At 36.0% G+C, this 14,779-nt stretch overlaps 1 protein-coding gene and 1 long non-coding RNA gene across 5 annotated transcripts in view; one reads left to right on the top strand and one right to left on the bottom strand.

Moving 5' to 3' along the window:
- Nucleotides 1–14,779, bottom strand: part of DLGAP1 (DLG associated protein 1) — a 980,899-nt gene that overhangs the window by 774,312 nt on the left and 191,808 nt on the right. The window lies entirely within an intron of this gene.
- Nucleotides 1–14,779, top strand: part of LOC119469074 — a 31,701-nt gene that overhangs the window by 494 nt on the left and 16,428 nt on the right. Inside the window, exon 2 of the long non-coding RNA XR_005197898.1 lies at nt 9,756–9,834. This is a non-coding gene — a long non-coding RNA (uncharacterized LOC119469074). The remainder of the gene's footprint in view (nt 1–9,755; nt 9,835–14,779) is intronic.

Genomic DNA, 14,779 nt, shown 5'->3' on the forward strand with positions numbered 1-14,779 from the left:
TTTTTTTGAGATGGGATCTCACTCTGTCTCCCAGGCTGCAGTGCAATGGCGTGCTCACAGCTCACTGCAGCCTTGACCTCCCAGGCTCAAGTGATCTTCCTACCTCAGCCTTCCCAGTAGCTGGAACCACAGGTTGTGCTACCATACCTGGCTAATGTTTTTGTGTTTTGGAGAGATGGGGTTTCCCTATGTTTCCCAGGCTAGTCTCGAATTCCTCCGCTCAAGTGATCCTCCCTCCTCAACCTCCAGAAGTGCTAGGATTACAGGCATCACCCACCATGCCTAACTATTAATATAATTAATACTGAATAATTCAGTATGAGGAACTCTTTTAAGACATTTTGCTTCTTATAATGTGTTTATTAATCTCAGGGATATAATAGAATTTGAAATTTGTAGAATACACAAAAGATCAGTTTGACCATGGAGCTATTTTTCTTTTAGCTGATTTTTCAGAATAAATTACATTGAATAAAACTACCCATTAGTCAGCCAACCTCCACCACTTCTTCTTGCAGGCCCTTTATAAGTAACTCTACACTCCATCTAACTAGACAAAAAGCCCTCAAGCTGGGAAAGAATGTGAATTTGAGCTTGCCACAGATAAGCATGAATAGATTGCACTAATCACTTGCTTGAATGATAAAGAAAACAATGACACAGGCTAGGGAGCACAGAAAATCACTATAATGGCAATTAGGGCATAAATGCTCATCCTAAGAACTGGAGGACTCCTAGTGGGCTAAATCATTTCTGAAGACCTCACTAAATCAATGGGGAGCACAAAGCATAGGTATCTTCAGAGCTGACTGGGTAGGATCTTTGCTTCTTTGTCTGTTCACTTTTTTCTTTATTTCCCTGATTAGCAGGCTACAAGAGGAGTTCAAGAAAGTAAAAATAATTATTTCAATTGCTCTTTCATACTTCCAGCAAATTTCTGTCTAAAGGCAGAAAATAGCACAGATTTGTCCAGGTGCATCAGTTGGTGGAAAGTTGAAACTAAAAGCTCAATGATTTGGGGTAAATTTCAGAAGATTACATACATCCATGTCTTATGACAACAATGATCAAAAATCACTGCATTCTGGGCAAACAAGTTCTCTGCAATTTTTTTTTTTAAATGAGGATTTCTGAAATCAGCATGTGGACTATATGTATAATTTTTAGTAACTCACTAGGTAACATTTACAAACAAAAGACTCCAAGTGTACTCTTTATATAAATTTGGCATTTTGATCAAGTCTGACATCCACACGCTCATCTCTGGTGCTAAGTTTACTAATGTGCTCACCCACCCACTGATGGCTGAATTAATTGAACAACTCTTACCTTACTTACTCTCTTGCATCTATTTGCCTTTTCTTTTCCTTTTGCCTAACTTTTTCTTAGGTTTATATATTGGTTTGGGACATTTTATGATACCAGCTTATCACAAACACAATATCCTGGTGAGACAGAAGACCAATATTTGTTTCTATCACTGTAATGTGTGTTTAATGGAAACTGCGTACGTGTGTGTGTTTATCTATCTATCTATCTATCTATCTATCATCTATCTATCTTATGAACCTAATAGTTCAGTCAACTACTGTCTGAATACTATGATTAGTCCTATGTCCTACCTGCCCCCTTGTGCATCAATCTTCACAACTTCTAATTTGTGACAGAGATAAATGGGCTGTCAATGGTAAACTACAAAGATGACTTGCTGTTTCTCTTTCCCTTGCAGAAATAGCTTATTGCCTTACAGAATTACTTTGGTTAAACTCTGCAGTTACATTGTCTGGTTATAAAATGCTTAATGGGAAGTTTCTCCCCACCTCCATTTGTTTTAACAAACACGAGAATTAGAAGATATGTGAGTAATCATAAAATCTCATCTTGCACCCAAAGGAAATATTCCTGTCAGATGCTATATTACTTATCTACAGCTGCATACAAAATTACTCCAAAACATAGCAATTTAAACATACATTTATTATCTCATCCAATTTGAGGTTTGGGAATGTGGGACCGGTTTAGTCGGGTGGTTCTGGCTCAGGATCGCACAGGAGGCTGCAGTGAAGCTGTCAGCTGGGGCTGCAGTCATCTGACAACTAGGCTGTGGCATGAAGACCCACTTCTACACTCATGATGTAGCTTCTGAAAAGAGGCTTCACTTCCTCACTGTGTAGGTCTCTCCACAGGGCTACTCACAACATAGCAGCTGGCTTCCCCGAGTAAGTGATCCATGGGAGTGAGATTGACCAAAATATACGAGGCAGTGCCTTTTACAACCGAATCTCGGAAAAGACAGACTATTACTTCTTCCATATTCTATTGGTCTTATATAATTACTGAAATTTGGGACAAGATCGCACAAGGGTGTGAATAATGGGAGAGAGTGGTGAGCAGAGGCCATGATGGAGGCCGGCTGTCATAGATGTTTGTTCAGTTTCTGATAGGAGGGTTGCTACCTCAGGTGGCAGTGTATCCCATCTCTGCACAATTAAAACTGTTAGACAAGCTCTTCTCAGGCCAAAATTTAACTTCATTAGAGATGAGGGGAAAGAAACAAGGACAATTTGTTATTTCTCTTTCACTTTGCACTCAATGATCTTGACTCAATTTCACTTTGGACTCAGTTATCAAAAAGGAATAAACGTATTTTTTACTAATTTTATTCTATAGTGTGGTTAAATAGTATGCCAGGGAAGAAAAAAAATAGTGAATAAAAGAGAAAGGGAGATTATAAATATAGACAGACAGGAGTAAATACCTATTTGAGGCTGAAGTAGGTCTCAGGATAAAATTGAGCCCACAACTGTTGCCACACTGGCTACAATTTATCTCTCCTCTCTTCTCTCTTATAGTACCAGATTAATTTTCGATTTTCTAGTTTTAATAGCAAGGTTTGTGGGTTAGAGCCATTCTAATATCTTGTAACTACAATTTAATTTATGTGATTTGCAGCAAAATATGGCAGACTTGTTAGGTTTCTATAAGAATTATTTTAGATATTAAATATAGAAACTGTTATTTTCAGAAGAAATAATTTTTGAACTTGAAATACTCCATAAACACATATTCTTACTTTAAAGATAATAGATTTCATGTCTTCTTCTTGCTTGAAAACATATAAAAAGCCAATGTTACTTTAAAATGAGATAATCTGTTACTTTAAAATCAATGAATTTAATAACTTGTATTGGTTCAGTACCAATTTTAAGAAATTACACAATACAGGGGAGATCAGTAAAGAATAAAATTCACCATATAAACAATAATAATTTTTGAAGAGTTCTTTTATTCAGTATTGTATTATATATAATGTTTTTCTTGCTTAGTTATTAGCAGTTTTTTTGAACATAATTTGAACAAAGTGAAAATGTACATGGCAGAATGGTGTCAGATTGATGGATTATTAAAAACTGGTAAATCAGAGTAGTCCTAGTTAATATTAACTCTTATAACATCAAGAAATCCCTTTTAAAGGATTAAATAAATCCATTGCTACTTACTGAATTTCTGCCAAATTGCAGCAAGATATCATAGTAAGTGTATCCAGCAAACACCAGCCTGATCTTTCCATATGTCTATTTAATTTTCATGTGATATTGGCTACAGTGTTAACTCCCTGAAAGTAGAAATAATTTATCTCTGGAAAACAATCACAATACCATTCATATTATATTATTTTCATCCAGAAATAAAAGTCATTTGAAAAAGCCATTGACATAGTCTATAATTAGTATCACAGCTACTAAGTTAAAATGGCCAATGATGTCTAGTTATTAAACATCACAAACATTCTATAAATGCATACATTTATCTAGAAAATGCTAGGTCTAACTATGAGTACTAGGGGGAGAATTTCTTGACTTCCAACATAATTTTCTCCTGAACTTCTGTCTTTTACATTGTTTGTAAAGTCTTCTTTCTAGCTTCCCTTTACCAAGGCCTTTTCTATTGCAGGTTGTTTCACTTTAGCATGCTAATGATTACAATAGAAACTTATGCTATTCACAACAGGATCCTTTACGTGTTACAGTAGCACAATTTTAAATGTTCGGAAGCTCTGTGTTAAAACTTAGTTTTTGACAAAATGGTTCAAGTTCCCCTTATTAAGAAACCAGCTCTCTCTTATTCTCTGAGAAAGTCCCTTTGCAGATGAGGCACACTACTGCACTGTGTCATCACTTATACAGGATAGGTTTGCTCACACATGGCGCCTCTCAGGTAGATTGTTTTGCAACGGCTTTATTTCATTTCTCCCTCTTCACATTGCAGCTTCTTTAACATAAAGTGCAAAGCAAGCCTCACTTTGCTATTCCTCTGGAGACATCCTACTCTTAAGCAGCAACATTTCTCCTTCCAGCTCACTGTGTCAGTGTCTCTCCCAGTAGCTCAAATAGCATCATTTGGGGAACGTATTAAACATTTGGTGTAGGACAGATAATTTGTTACTTTAAAACTTGCATAAATATCTTTCCATGAGAATAATTAATTTAGTGATAACATAATATTTCTCCAAAATATTTCATGTTGGTGGTTTCATCACACAAAACTAATAATTTGTAATGTTTGGAATGTATTTTTCTGAAGAGGAGACTTTATTGAAAATAAAGAACACTTAAAAGACCTATACCACAGAAAGTGATTTTTTCCTTTATATTAAAAGAAATATCTTTTAGATTATTTATTGTATTTGGAAAATGGAAACTAACTGTCCCACCCTTCTCCTTCCCTCCAAATATACTTTCCAAAACCTTGGACAAGCATTCTATGACTGTCACTGGTAGGTTCAATGTTAATTTAGTAATCAAGTGCTTTTTTGTAAGCTTATTTTCCAAAAGTAAAGTTCCAAGAACAACTTTCTATGAAACTGCAGTCATGCATCTTGTGTGGGCATGTCTCAGATGCTAATTGGATGTGTTGACTTATACCTTAAATACTTTTCATGGTGAATGAGATTCCATATTCACTATGTCGTTTAATTGTTTAATCCTATCATTAGAACATTTTATGAAGTAATAAATTTCATAAGAAAACTTTCATTTCTCCTGTGGGTTATTTTTCAAAGCTTAGAAACAGAATTCTAAAGGTAGCTTTTCCTCCTGACTCATATTCCAGAAGACATGGAAGCCAGCTGATTCACAATCCCCTCTATAAAGGGGGAATATTCTTGACTTAGAAATTGGTTGGGTTCTTTGAGGTACAGAAAGTTGTTCTCATTTGGAGAACAAGCTGGTTTCACACTAGAACCATTTGGAGAAGTTTTACAAAGAACTCAAACTCAGACCTGATCCCGAGAGATCCTGATTTAATTGATCTGGGGTGAGTAAGCCCAGAGACCAGTATTTTTAAAGCTTCCCAAGTACTTATAATGTGCAACCATGATTGAAGACTTCTAGTTAGAACACCTACAAAGTCTTTACCATGTTGCTCTTGCCTTTCATGATACTACCCAATTTCACATATATGAATTGGCAGCAAGTAAGGCACTCTTAGAGAGACACATTATTGTCTGGTATCTTTTGGGAATGATTATTATGAAGGAAAGAATTCTGCAGGTAAGAGAAATTTGGCCTATCAATGGGGAATATTAAATAGTTAACCAAATTTGTTGGGAATTTCTCTAATAAATATTATATAAGTCTATACCTTGAAGAAAATATACTAAACATCATTTAATCTTTTCTTGGTGGCTCAATATTATCATTGTAGACACCTGTGGTTGTATTATCTTGTCTTGGTAATATTTCTACACTTCCACTCAGTGGTGTCAGAGTTTTGAAAGTTTTTGGAGGTGGTGTTTCTTATCATCCCTCAGTCTCAATTATTACTTCTTAGTGATTTTAACTGTCTGATCTCACCCACCTATTTCTCTTTGCTTTTGACCTTTCTGCATCAGATCTAATGATGTAAATATTGATTATGCTGAAATGACTTAATATCATTTGGGCAGATCTTAAAGCTTGAGGAAACAGGTAATCGTGCTTATTAAATCAAGTACCTTTGATGATTCATAAATTCATGTTTAGTAGGCTCTGTGGTGAGAACATAGAAATGGCTACTCTGCAAGAGAAACCACTTGAAGACTGAGACTAAGTTTCCTTCTTGCAATTCTTTATTCATTTTTTTCTCTTTCATGATTGCATTCAGATTTTTTTACATTTTAGGTTCACGATCTGTGCAGTCTATTCCAACTTTATGAAGTTAGGCTAATATTAATGTAGAAGAGTATGAATAATATTAAATGGTGTATTGCATAAGAAATATATATTTATCTCATTTCTTAGAACTGAGTAATTCCTTGTCTTCTTCTGTCATTAAAAATTGCTTCTGAAGATCTCTCACCTACAAACTCATATAAGATTTCCTCATCTGGAGTCCTTTAGAAGAATGCATCAAAAAGTTATAGCATAAAGTGTGATGTGAATTCAGTTTATTTTACCTTTTTGTGTTCTTTGGGTTAAAGCCAGGAGAGATTTTTATGTATGAAATATATATGTAATATGAGATGAATATATTCCCTCACTAAATAGTATCCCTGAGCTAAAACTCCCTGTCAACCATGCAGAGCAACACAGCAGCCATGTGATGGCATTTCAGCTACAAAATACTGGAAAATGTTACAACTTGTCAAATAATAATCCCACTTAGTCCCTTGGCCCGCAGGCTCAGTAATTCCAAGCTATTTTCTCTGCCATCAGCAGGTCCCAGTGAGATCACATTGTCTGCTGCACCATATGAAGCAAAAAGCCAGATTCAATATACATATAAAAGGATTTCCTGTTGCCCTAACTCTTCTCCAGGAAAGCGTTTTATAGTGGCCTAAATTGTATGCCCTCAAAATAGATGTTCAAGTGCTAATCCTTGAAACCTGTCAATGTGACCTTATTTGGAAATGGCTTCCTTGCAGACATAATTAGTTATGATGAGATCACACTGGTTCAGGGTGGCCCCTACATCCAACGACAGATGTAAGGACTTACAAGAAGAGGAGAGGTCACACAGAGGCGCACGCAGAGAATACCTTGTGAAGACAGGGGTGGAGAGCGCAGCTACAAGCCAAGGCATGAACGGTAAGGATGGCTGGGAGCCAAGAGACGCTAGGATGCATCAAGGAGGGATTCTCACCTAGAGCCTTCAGAGAGAGGAAGGCCCTGCCAGCACCTTGGCTTTGAACTTCTAGCCTCTAGAACTGTAAAAGGATACATTTCTGTTGTTTTTACCATCTCCCCACTCCCTATCTGTGGTAATTTGTTACTGTAGCCTCCAGGAAACTTATACAGCACTGAAACAAAAACTTTCCATTACAGCAAATTTCAGCGTGGAGAAGGAAAGCAATCATCTGTTAACCTCTCACCATATTGAGAATAGCCTGATCTCTTTTTTTTTTTTTTTTTTTTTTTTTTTTTGAGACGGAGTTTCGCTCGTTACCCAGGCTGGAGTGCAATGGCGCGATCTCGGCTCACTGCAACCTCCGCCTCCTGGGTTCAGGCAATTCTCCTGCCTCAGCCTCCTGAGTAGCTGGGACTACAGCACCCGCCACCATGCCCAGCTGATTTTTTGTATTTTTTTTTTTTTTTAGTAGAGACGGGGTTTCACCGTGTTGACCAGGATGGTCTTGATCTCTTGACCTCATGATCCACCCGCCTCGGCCTCCCAAAGTGCTGGGATTACAGGCGTGAGCCACCGCGCCCGGCCTAGCCTGATCTCTTAAACCCTCCATCTACTCTGCCTCTCCCCCTCCTGCCTCCCCAGCATTGATGGGTCTCCTGTTGGTATTTGGTCTTCTTTTCCTGTTCTTGGCTGAACCAAGAAATCCCTCACATACTTTACCCAGCGCCACCAGGTATTACTGATGATGTTCCACGGCACAGCATTACAAGCATCCTGTGAATGTTGTTTTCACAGAATGAAAGCAACACCATCACCTAGGCTGGAGTGCAGTGGTGAGATCATAGTTCAGTGTTACTTCCAGCTCCTGGGCTCAAGAAATCCTCTCACCTCAGCCCCACGAGTGGCTATGACTACATGTGGGCACAACAAAAAAATTTCTAATTTTTTTTTGTAGAAATGGGGTCTCACCCTGTTACCCAGACTGGTTTTAAACTCCTGGGCTCGAGCAATCCTACCTCAGCCTCTCAGATAGCTGGGGTTATAGGCATGAGCCACAGTGCCCCTCCTCAAGTTAATTTTTACATATAGTGAGAAATAAGAGTCCAGTGTCATCCACTTTGTTGGTGTAGAATTGTTCATAGTATTTTCTTATAATGCTTTTAAATTTTTTTGTGAAATCGCTGGTAACATCCCTACTTTTATTTCTAATTTTAGTAATTTGGCTTCTCTTTTTGTTCTTGATCATCAGTCTTGCTAAAGGTCTGTCAATCTTTTCAAACAACTAGCTTTTAGTTTCATTGATTTTTACTATAATTTTTTCAGTTTTTAATTTCACTAATTTCTGCTCAAATCTTTATGATTTCTTTTCTTCTCTCTCCTTTAGGTTTAGTTTGCTTTTCTTCCCCCCCTCCATTTTGAGGTACAAGGTTAGGCTATTGATTTAACTCTCTCTTCACATGAGCCTTTGTGGCTATAGCTTTCTAAGTAACATTTTATCTGCATTCTGTAAGTCTTAGTATGTTGCCTTCATTTTCAGGCATCTCAAAGTGTTTTTGGATTTCTTTATTGATTGCTTCTTTGACCCATTGGTTATTTAAGAGTGTGTCACATAATTTCCATATCTGTGAGTTTCCCAAATTTTTTCCTGCCATTGATTTCTAATTTCATTCCATTGTGGTCAGAAAATGTTCTTTGTATCATTTATTTCCTTTTAAATTTGTTGAGGTTTGCTTTATGGACTAGAATATGGTCCATTCTGGAAAACAGTACTCTTCCATCTCACTTTGGACAGTTGAGAATATAATCAGTATCTTTAATTCTAACTTAAAATAGAAATAATATATAACCAATTCTTCACTGGAATCTGACTCATATTAAAGAATTTTGACATTATAATCAGGTTGTGTTTACTCAAATGTAAATATAGGTAGATAGGCACTAGGCACCAATGCCGGTCTCCTTCATTTAAATCATTGCAGAAACTTGCTCTTGTAATTTAACAGCATTATAATTCTGATAGTAATAACTGAGAAAGCCACAACAATTGAGTGTTTGAGCACCCTACTTTTAGTAGATAACCAGTGGAAATGATGTTTACTTTGTCATAAATGAACACTAACCCACTAAACCATTTAAATAACTGTATAAGTAATATTCAACTGGACTTAACATACAGAGTGGGAGACAAAACCAGTCTTGGATCATGAATGTTCCAAGAAAAATTAGACTCCTATTCCAATCCTATTGAAATTCGATGATGCATTGATCATTAATGGGAACTAATTTGCAGGATGCTACTAAATAATATTTTTGAAATTTAAGAAACAATCTTTCAAAGAGTGTATCAAAATGGACCTGACTTCTAATTTAGGGAATTGGTGAATTAATATGGGAATATATAATCATACATCTATCTGCTAGCAAATTGTAATCAGCATTACAAATTGTGGTGACTAGTAATGACAGAGTATCAAAATGCATTTGAAAATCACATACTTTTCATAATTTCCATTAAGGTGTCTGGTCCCCATTACGTCTCTAATGACTTTGACCAGTACCCCAGCATTTGTTCATTCCACTCCCACCACACTGGCTACTTGCTATTCCCGGAGCTCTCCCATCTTTCTCGTGGGTGATCGCTCGCACAGAAATGCTTTTCCCTTAGAGATCCCTGTGTGAATTCCTTGACTTCCTTCAAGTCTGCTCACATGTTACTTTCTCGAACAGGTGTGCATGTATTTAAGATCCTATTTGAAATTCAAGCTGCCCCCATGTCTCTCCCACTGCTGGCACTCTTGATCCCCTTACTCCAATATAAAATTTTCTGTGTTGAATAACATTTATCATTTCCTAACACACTGCATAGTTTACTTGTTTATTATGTATATGTTTTGGTTTTTCTCCCCATGCTAGAATGTAAATCCTACCAAAGCAAGGATTTTAGCTGTTTTTCTTTTTCCTCTCTCTAGAATATCATAAATGCCCAAAACTGAGCATAGCTCATTCTTGCAAGAAATACTTATTGTGCACTTACTAAATGCTAACTATTGTGCTAGCCATACTGTTAGATGGTGTGTTAAAACTTAGACGTTCACGGCTCTCATGGAGTTTATCTCTGAATGAGAGAGATGGAGGCTAATTAATAATCATACACAATAAAATACAAAATTGAGATATCTATTCATTCTGAAGAAAATAAAGTCTTATGAAAATATAACAAAGAAAATATATTTAGAAGTAGAGTTCATGGGTTAGGAAAGCCTTTGCTCTAATATCAGAAAATTATTCTTGAACTGAGATATGAACTATAAGCAGGAGTTTACGAAGAGGACTTGCAAATGTTCAGTGGCTAAGAGGAGCAGAAAAAAGAGGGAGGACTGTATAGGATAGCAGGAGAGTAGGAGGCTCAGCTGGAACAGACCTATGGGCTGAATGATAGTTTTGTCTATTGTCCAAGAAAAATGGGAAACCACTGATTTGTCTTTTCTATGGGGGGAGGGGTCTTGTTTTATTTTCTGCAGAGCAGGAGACAGGGGGAAGGCATAAGAAATAGGATCATAATTATGTTTTGATGAGCTGAGTTTGACTTTGGCTGTAGTGTGGAGAATTATAATGAGGTCTGATTATTCAGGATCTTTTCAGAATTTCTGTTTATAGATGGAGGTTAAAATAAATTAAACAAGGCTGGGTGCAGTGGCTTATGCCTGTAACCCCAGCACTCTGGGAGGCTGAGGCAGGTGGATCACTTGAGATCAGGAGTTCAAGACCAGCCTGGCCAACATGGTGAAACCCCATCTCTGCTAAAAGTACAAAAATTAGCTGAGCATGGTGGCACGTGCCTGTAATCCCACCTACTCAGGAGGCTGAGGCAGGAGACTTGCTTTAACCCAAGAGGTAGAGGTTGTAGTGAGCTGAGTTCTCACCACTGCACTCCAGCCTGGGTGACAGAGCAAGACTCCAGCTTGAAAAAAATATTAAACAAATATATTTTCTCATAGGAGTGTTTCATGGTAAAAGTAAAATATCTTACAGTATAATTCTACCAACGGGTAGTTTTCAAACTCTATTGTTTATGCGTAAGGTCAGAGAAACTCAAGTAATGAATATCTGGTACTCTAAATTCTATGTGATTCTTAAATAAAGTTGAAATAAGAAATATAGATTTCTATGTGTCTGACTAGACTTATATCTGTATGTGTAAATAGAAACATAATATGCAAGATTTTTTAAAAGTGTATCTTAAATTATTTGTTAAATATGCACAAATATTGATTCCAGTCTCATTACACATTTCATTTGCTTGCTAGACTTTAATGAATATATTTTCTAACCCATAAATAAATTTCTGTCGTAACTTAGCTCATGCTTATTTTTAAAAAGGAAAAAAAGTTTAAATAAAATCTTATCACCAAGACAGTGGGAGGCTTTTTTTCCCTGCTAGTATAATGGCATTTTATGATATTCCTGTGTATGTAAGTGATACAGATGACTGTGAGAAATAGAAGTGTTCCAACTGAGGACTGTGCAAAGGATGCCCCCACTATCCAATAGTGCTGCAAAATTCTATCAGAAATATCCCGACTAAATACGTGGAATTGTATAATGCTACTTAATCTAAAACTTGCTTAAAGAATTCCTGAATTCCACAATACTATGGCCCAGGCAGTTTCCAGAGATACTACTGTGATAGAACTCAGCAGGGGTGGCACAAAGCTATTTCCCACTTTTACTTTCTGTATTTTGGCTGTCTGAATTTTCATTTGTCCAGATATCAGTAATATTGCATTAAATTCTATTCTTCATGGAATTTCAGCCCCTGGAAATACACCGTCTGCTCCACTATACAAGCCTTTTTTCTCACCTTCTTATCCTACAGACCTACTGTTGAGCAGTCCTTTACTTAAGAACTTGATAAGTGGGAAAGAGATTACTTTATTATTATTTCTTTAAGACCACTGTTCGAATTGATTTAGAAGAGAAAAGCAACTTACTTTTGGCTCTTTTATTGTTATTGTTTTGTATTTAGTGACAATATTTTTGCTATAAATCTACAGTTTTTAAAATACAGCATGTTATATGAGTTAAATTGTATACCAGAAGGCTATGGGCTTCTATTCTCAGAGTGATAAGCTAAATGAGTATCATGGTCTCTTACTTTTCAAGAAAGTTTGCTTATAGTTTCCTTTTATTTCATTTTACTGATTTGTTTAAATTTAAGAAGTACGAGTACAATTTTGTTACATAGATACATTGAGTAATGGTGCAGTCTGGGCTTTTAGTGTAAACATCACCTAACTAGTGTACACTGTACCCATTAAGTAATTTCTCAGCACTCACCTACTCTTCCCAGTCACCAGTTATTATTTCACAGTCTATGTCCATATGTACAAATAATTTAGCTCCCACTTTTAAGTGAGATCAGGCAGTATCTGACTTTCTTTTTCTGAATTGTTTCACTTAAGATAATTATCTCCAGTTTCATCCATGTTGCTGCAAAGAACATGATTTCATTATTTTTTGTGGCTGGATAGTATTCCATGGTGTGTGTATGTATGTATATAGAACATTTTCTTTTTCTCATCATCTGTTCATGGACTCTCAGATTGATACCATGTCTTTGCTCCTGTGAAAACTGCAGCAATAAACATAGGAATGCAGGTATCTTTGTGATATAATGATTTGTATTCCTTTGGGTAGATACCCATTAGTGGGATTGCTGGATCTATTTTTAAGCAAACAAGAAAAACCTTAAAATATCTCTTCCCCCACAAAGCAAACAAAAAATATTCCTGAGCCTTGGAGGCAGTTTAAACACTTTGGCAGTGTGTCTATTTGCTGGCTCAAAGAAGCAAGAATCATGCTGGAAGCAGCCTTCTGCAAAGGCAGTGGTTACATAGGCAATAGAAACATGCAGAACAAGTGCTGGAGGGAAAGTGGCAGACCCAGGATTCAAACTTTAGTACTTCTTAGTAGCTGTATAACTCTATTTCAGTCACTTCAATTGTCTGTGTTTCTTCTTCCATGAAACAGAGATAATAACACTTCACTTAGTAACATACAGGAAAGTGTCTTATAGAATAGAAACCCTTAAACATCCAAAGAATTTTATTTTTTAACATGAGATCAAGAAGCACTGATATCTATTAATTTTCATTTGGCTAATATCTCTTGCCTTGGGCATTTTAGATACACCAAGTCATGTGTTTTTGCAGTGATTTCAAAAGACTGAGTATTTAGGTTAAAGCAAAGTAACGAAGCACCTTCTTCTTTGAGAAAAATCACGTGGGCTTTAAAAATAAAATATTGACTGAATCTTGGTGCTGGTGGGGAAGTGCCTGATGTGTTAGATTCAGACATAGCTTTAGGTAAAACAAATGATCTGTTTTTCCCTTAGCTCATCAAACACCCGAGTGCCTATATGTCCAATTATAATGATTTAAATGTGTCTAACATTTTGAATATTATTAAGATAACTCTTAATGTTTCCTAACGACAGTGAACATTTATTGTAAAGCAGATAAACTCTATTATTTTACACCAAATTTACTAATACAAAATCATTTCTTCAACTATTTGAAGAATGATAAAACTTAAGCACATCATCTCAGTGTTTTTGTTTTCATGAATTATATACATTGCATTAACCATGCCAACTAATTTAATTGATGTTATTTCCTTTTACTCTCCTAAACACTGACATATACTCATGGCTGTTTTTGAACCAAAAATCTGATTTATTCATTAAACAGTCATTATATCATAGTGTACCCAATTTATTTTCAATTTATAACGAATAAAAACAAGTTGTCATTTTAAGCTATATTCTTGCAGTATTACTGAATTTTTTCTGACATTTACATTCTTTTTCATTGATTTTGTTAAATGTGACATACTGGCTGTTGTTCGCTAATTAGCTTCAACATGAACTTCACATTTCTGACATTCAATGAAATCTTAATATCTGTATAAGTTGATTCAAAAAAAATTTAAGCATGTATAAGTCCTGCCAACCCTTCCAAGGGCCAATTAATCATGATATCACTTTAATAAATCTACCCACCGTGGCAATTATTCATTTATTCATCTATTTAACAAATATTTATTGGAAACAATCTTGCCAGGTACTGTTCTTAGTGTGTGGGATACATGGATAAACATAACAAATAAAATAATCCTTGTCTTCATGGACTTACTTAAAACAAATGAAGAAACTGAAGCACAGAGTGAATAAATTACTGGTCAAAAGGACACAACTAGTATAGTTTTGAGGGTTTACTCCTTGACTTCAAATCACAATATACCCAGTTAATTGTAGAGATGGGCTTAAAATCCATGACTGTCAGCTCCCAGACTAGGGATATTCCCACAATTCCACTTTCTTTTCCTACCACACCACTTCATACTTGTTTGTAATGATTTCTGAATAGTAATTTAACAATTGTTGGAATTATACTTTTCTACAGTCTGATAAAAACAATACAATTTTTACCATTTGCAGTGATGATTTTTCTTTGGGTTCCTTTCTAGGGAAGAGGCTCTGTAGTCTTACCTTCCCAATTATGAAGTAAGCAATGATGACCTCTTTTACTCGTGAATCTAACAGTGGTTGGACATAGATAATTGGTATGAAATACTTAATGAATGATTAGCTTTGATAAAGAATTCTGAGACA

This window comes from Cebus imitator, unplaced genomic scaffold, assembly GCF_001604975.1.
Source record: "Cebus imitator isolate Cc_AM_T3 unplaced genomic scaffold, Cebus_imitator-1.0 Scaffold565, whole genome shotgun sequence".
Lineage (NCBI taxonomy): Eukaryota > Metazoa > Chordata > Mammalia > Primates > Cebidae > Cebus > Cebus imitator.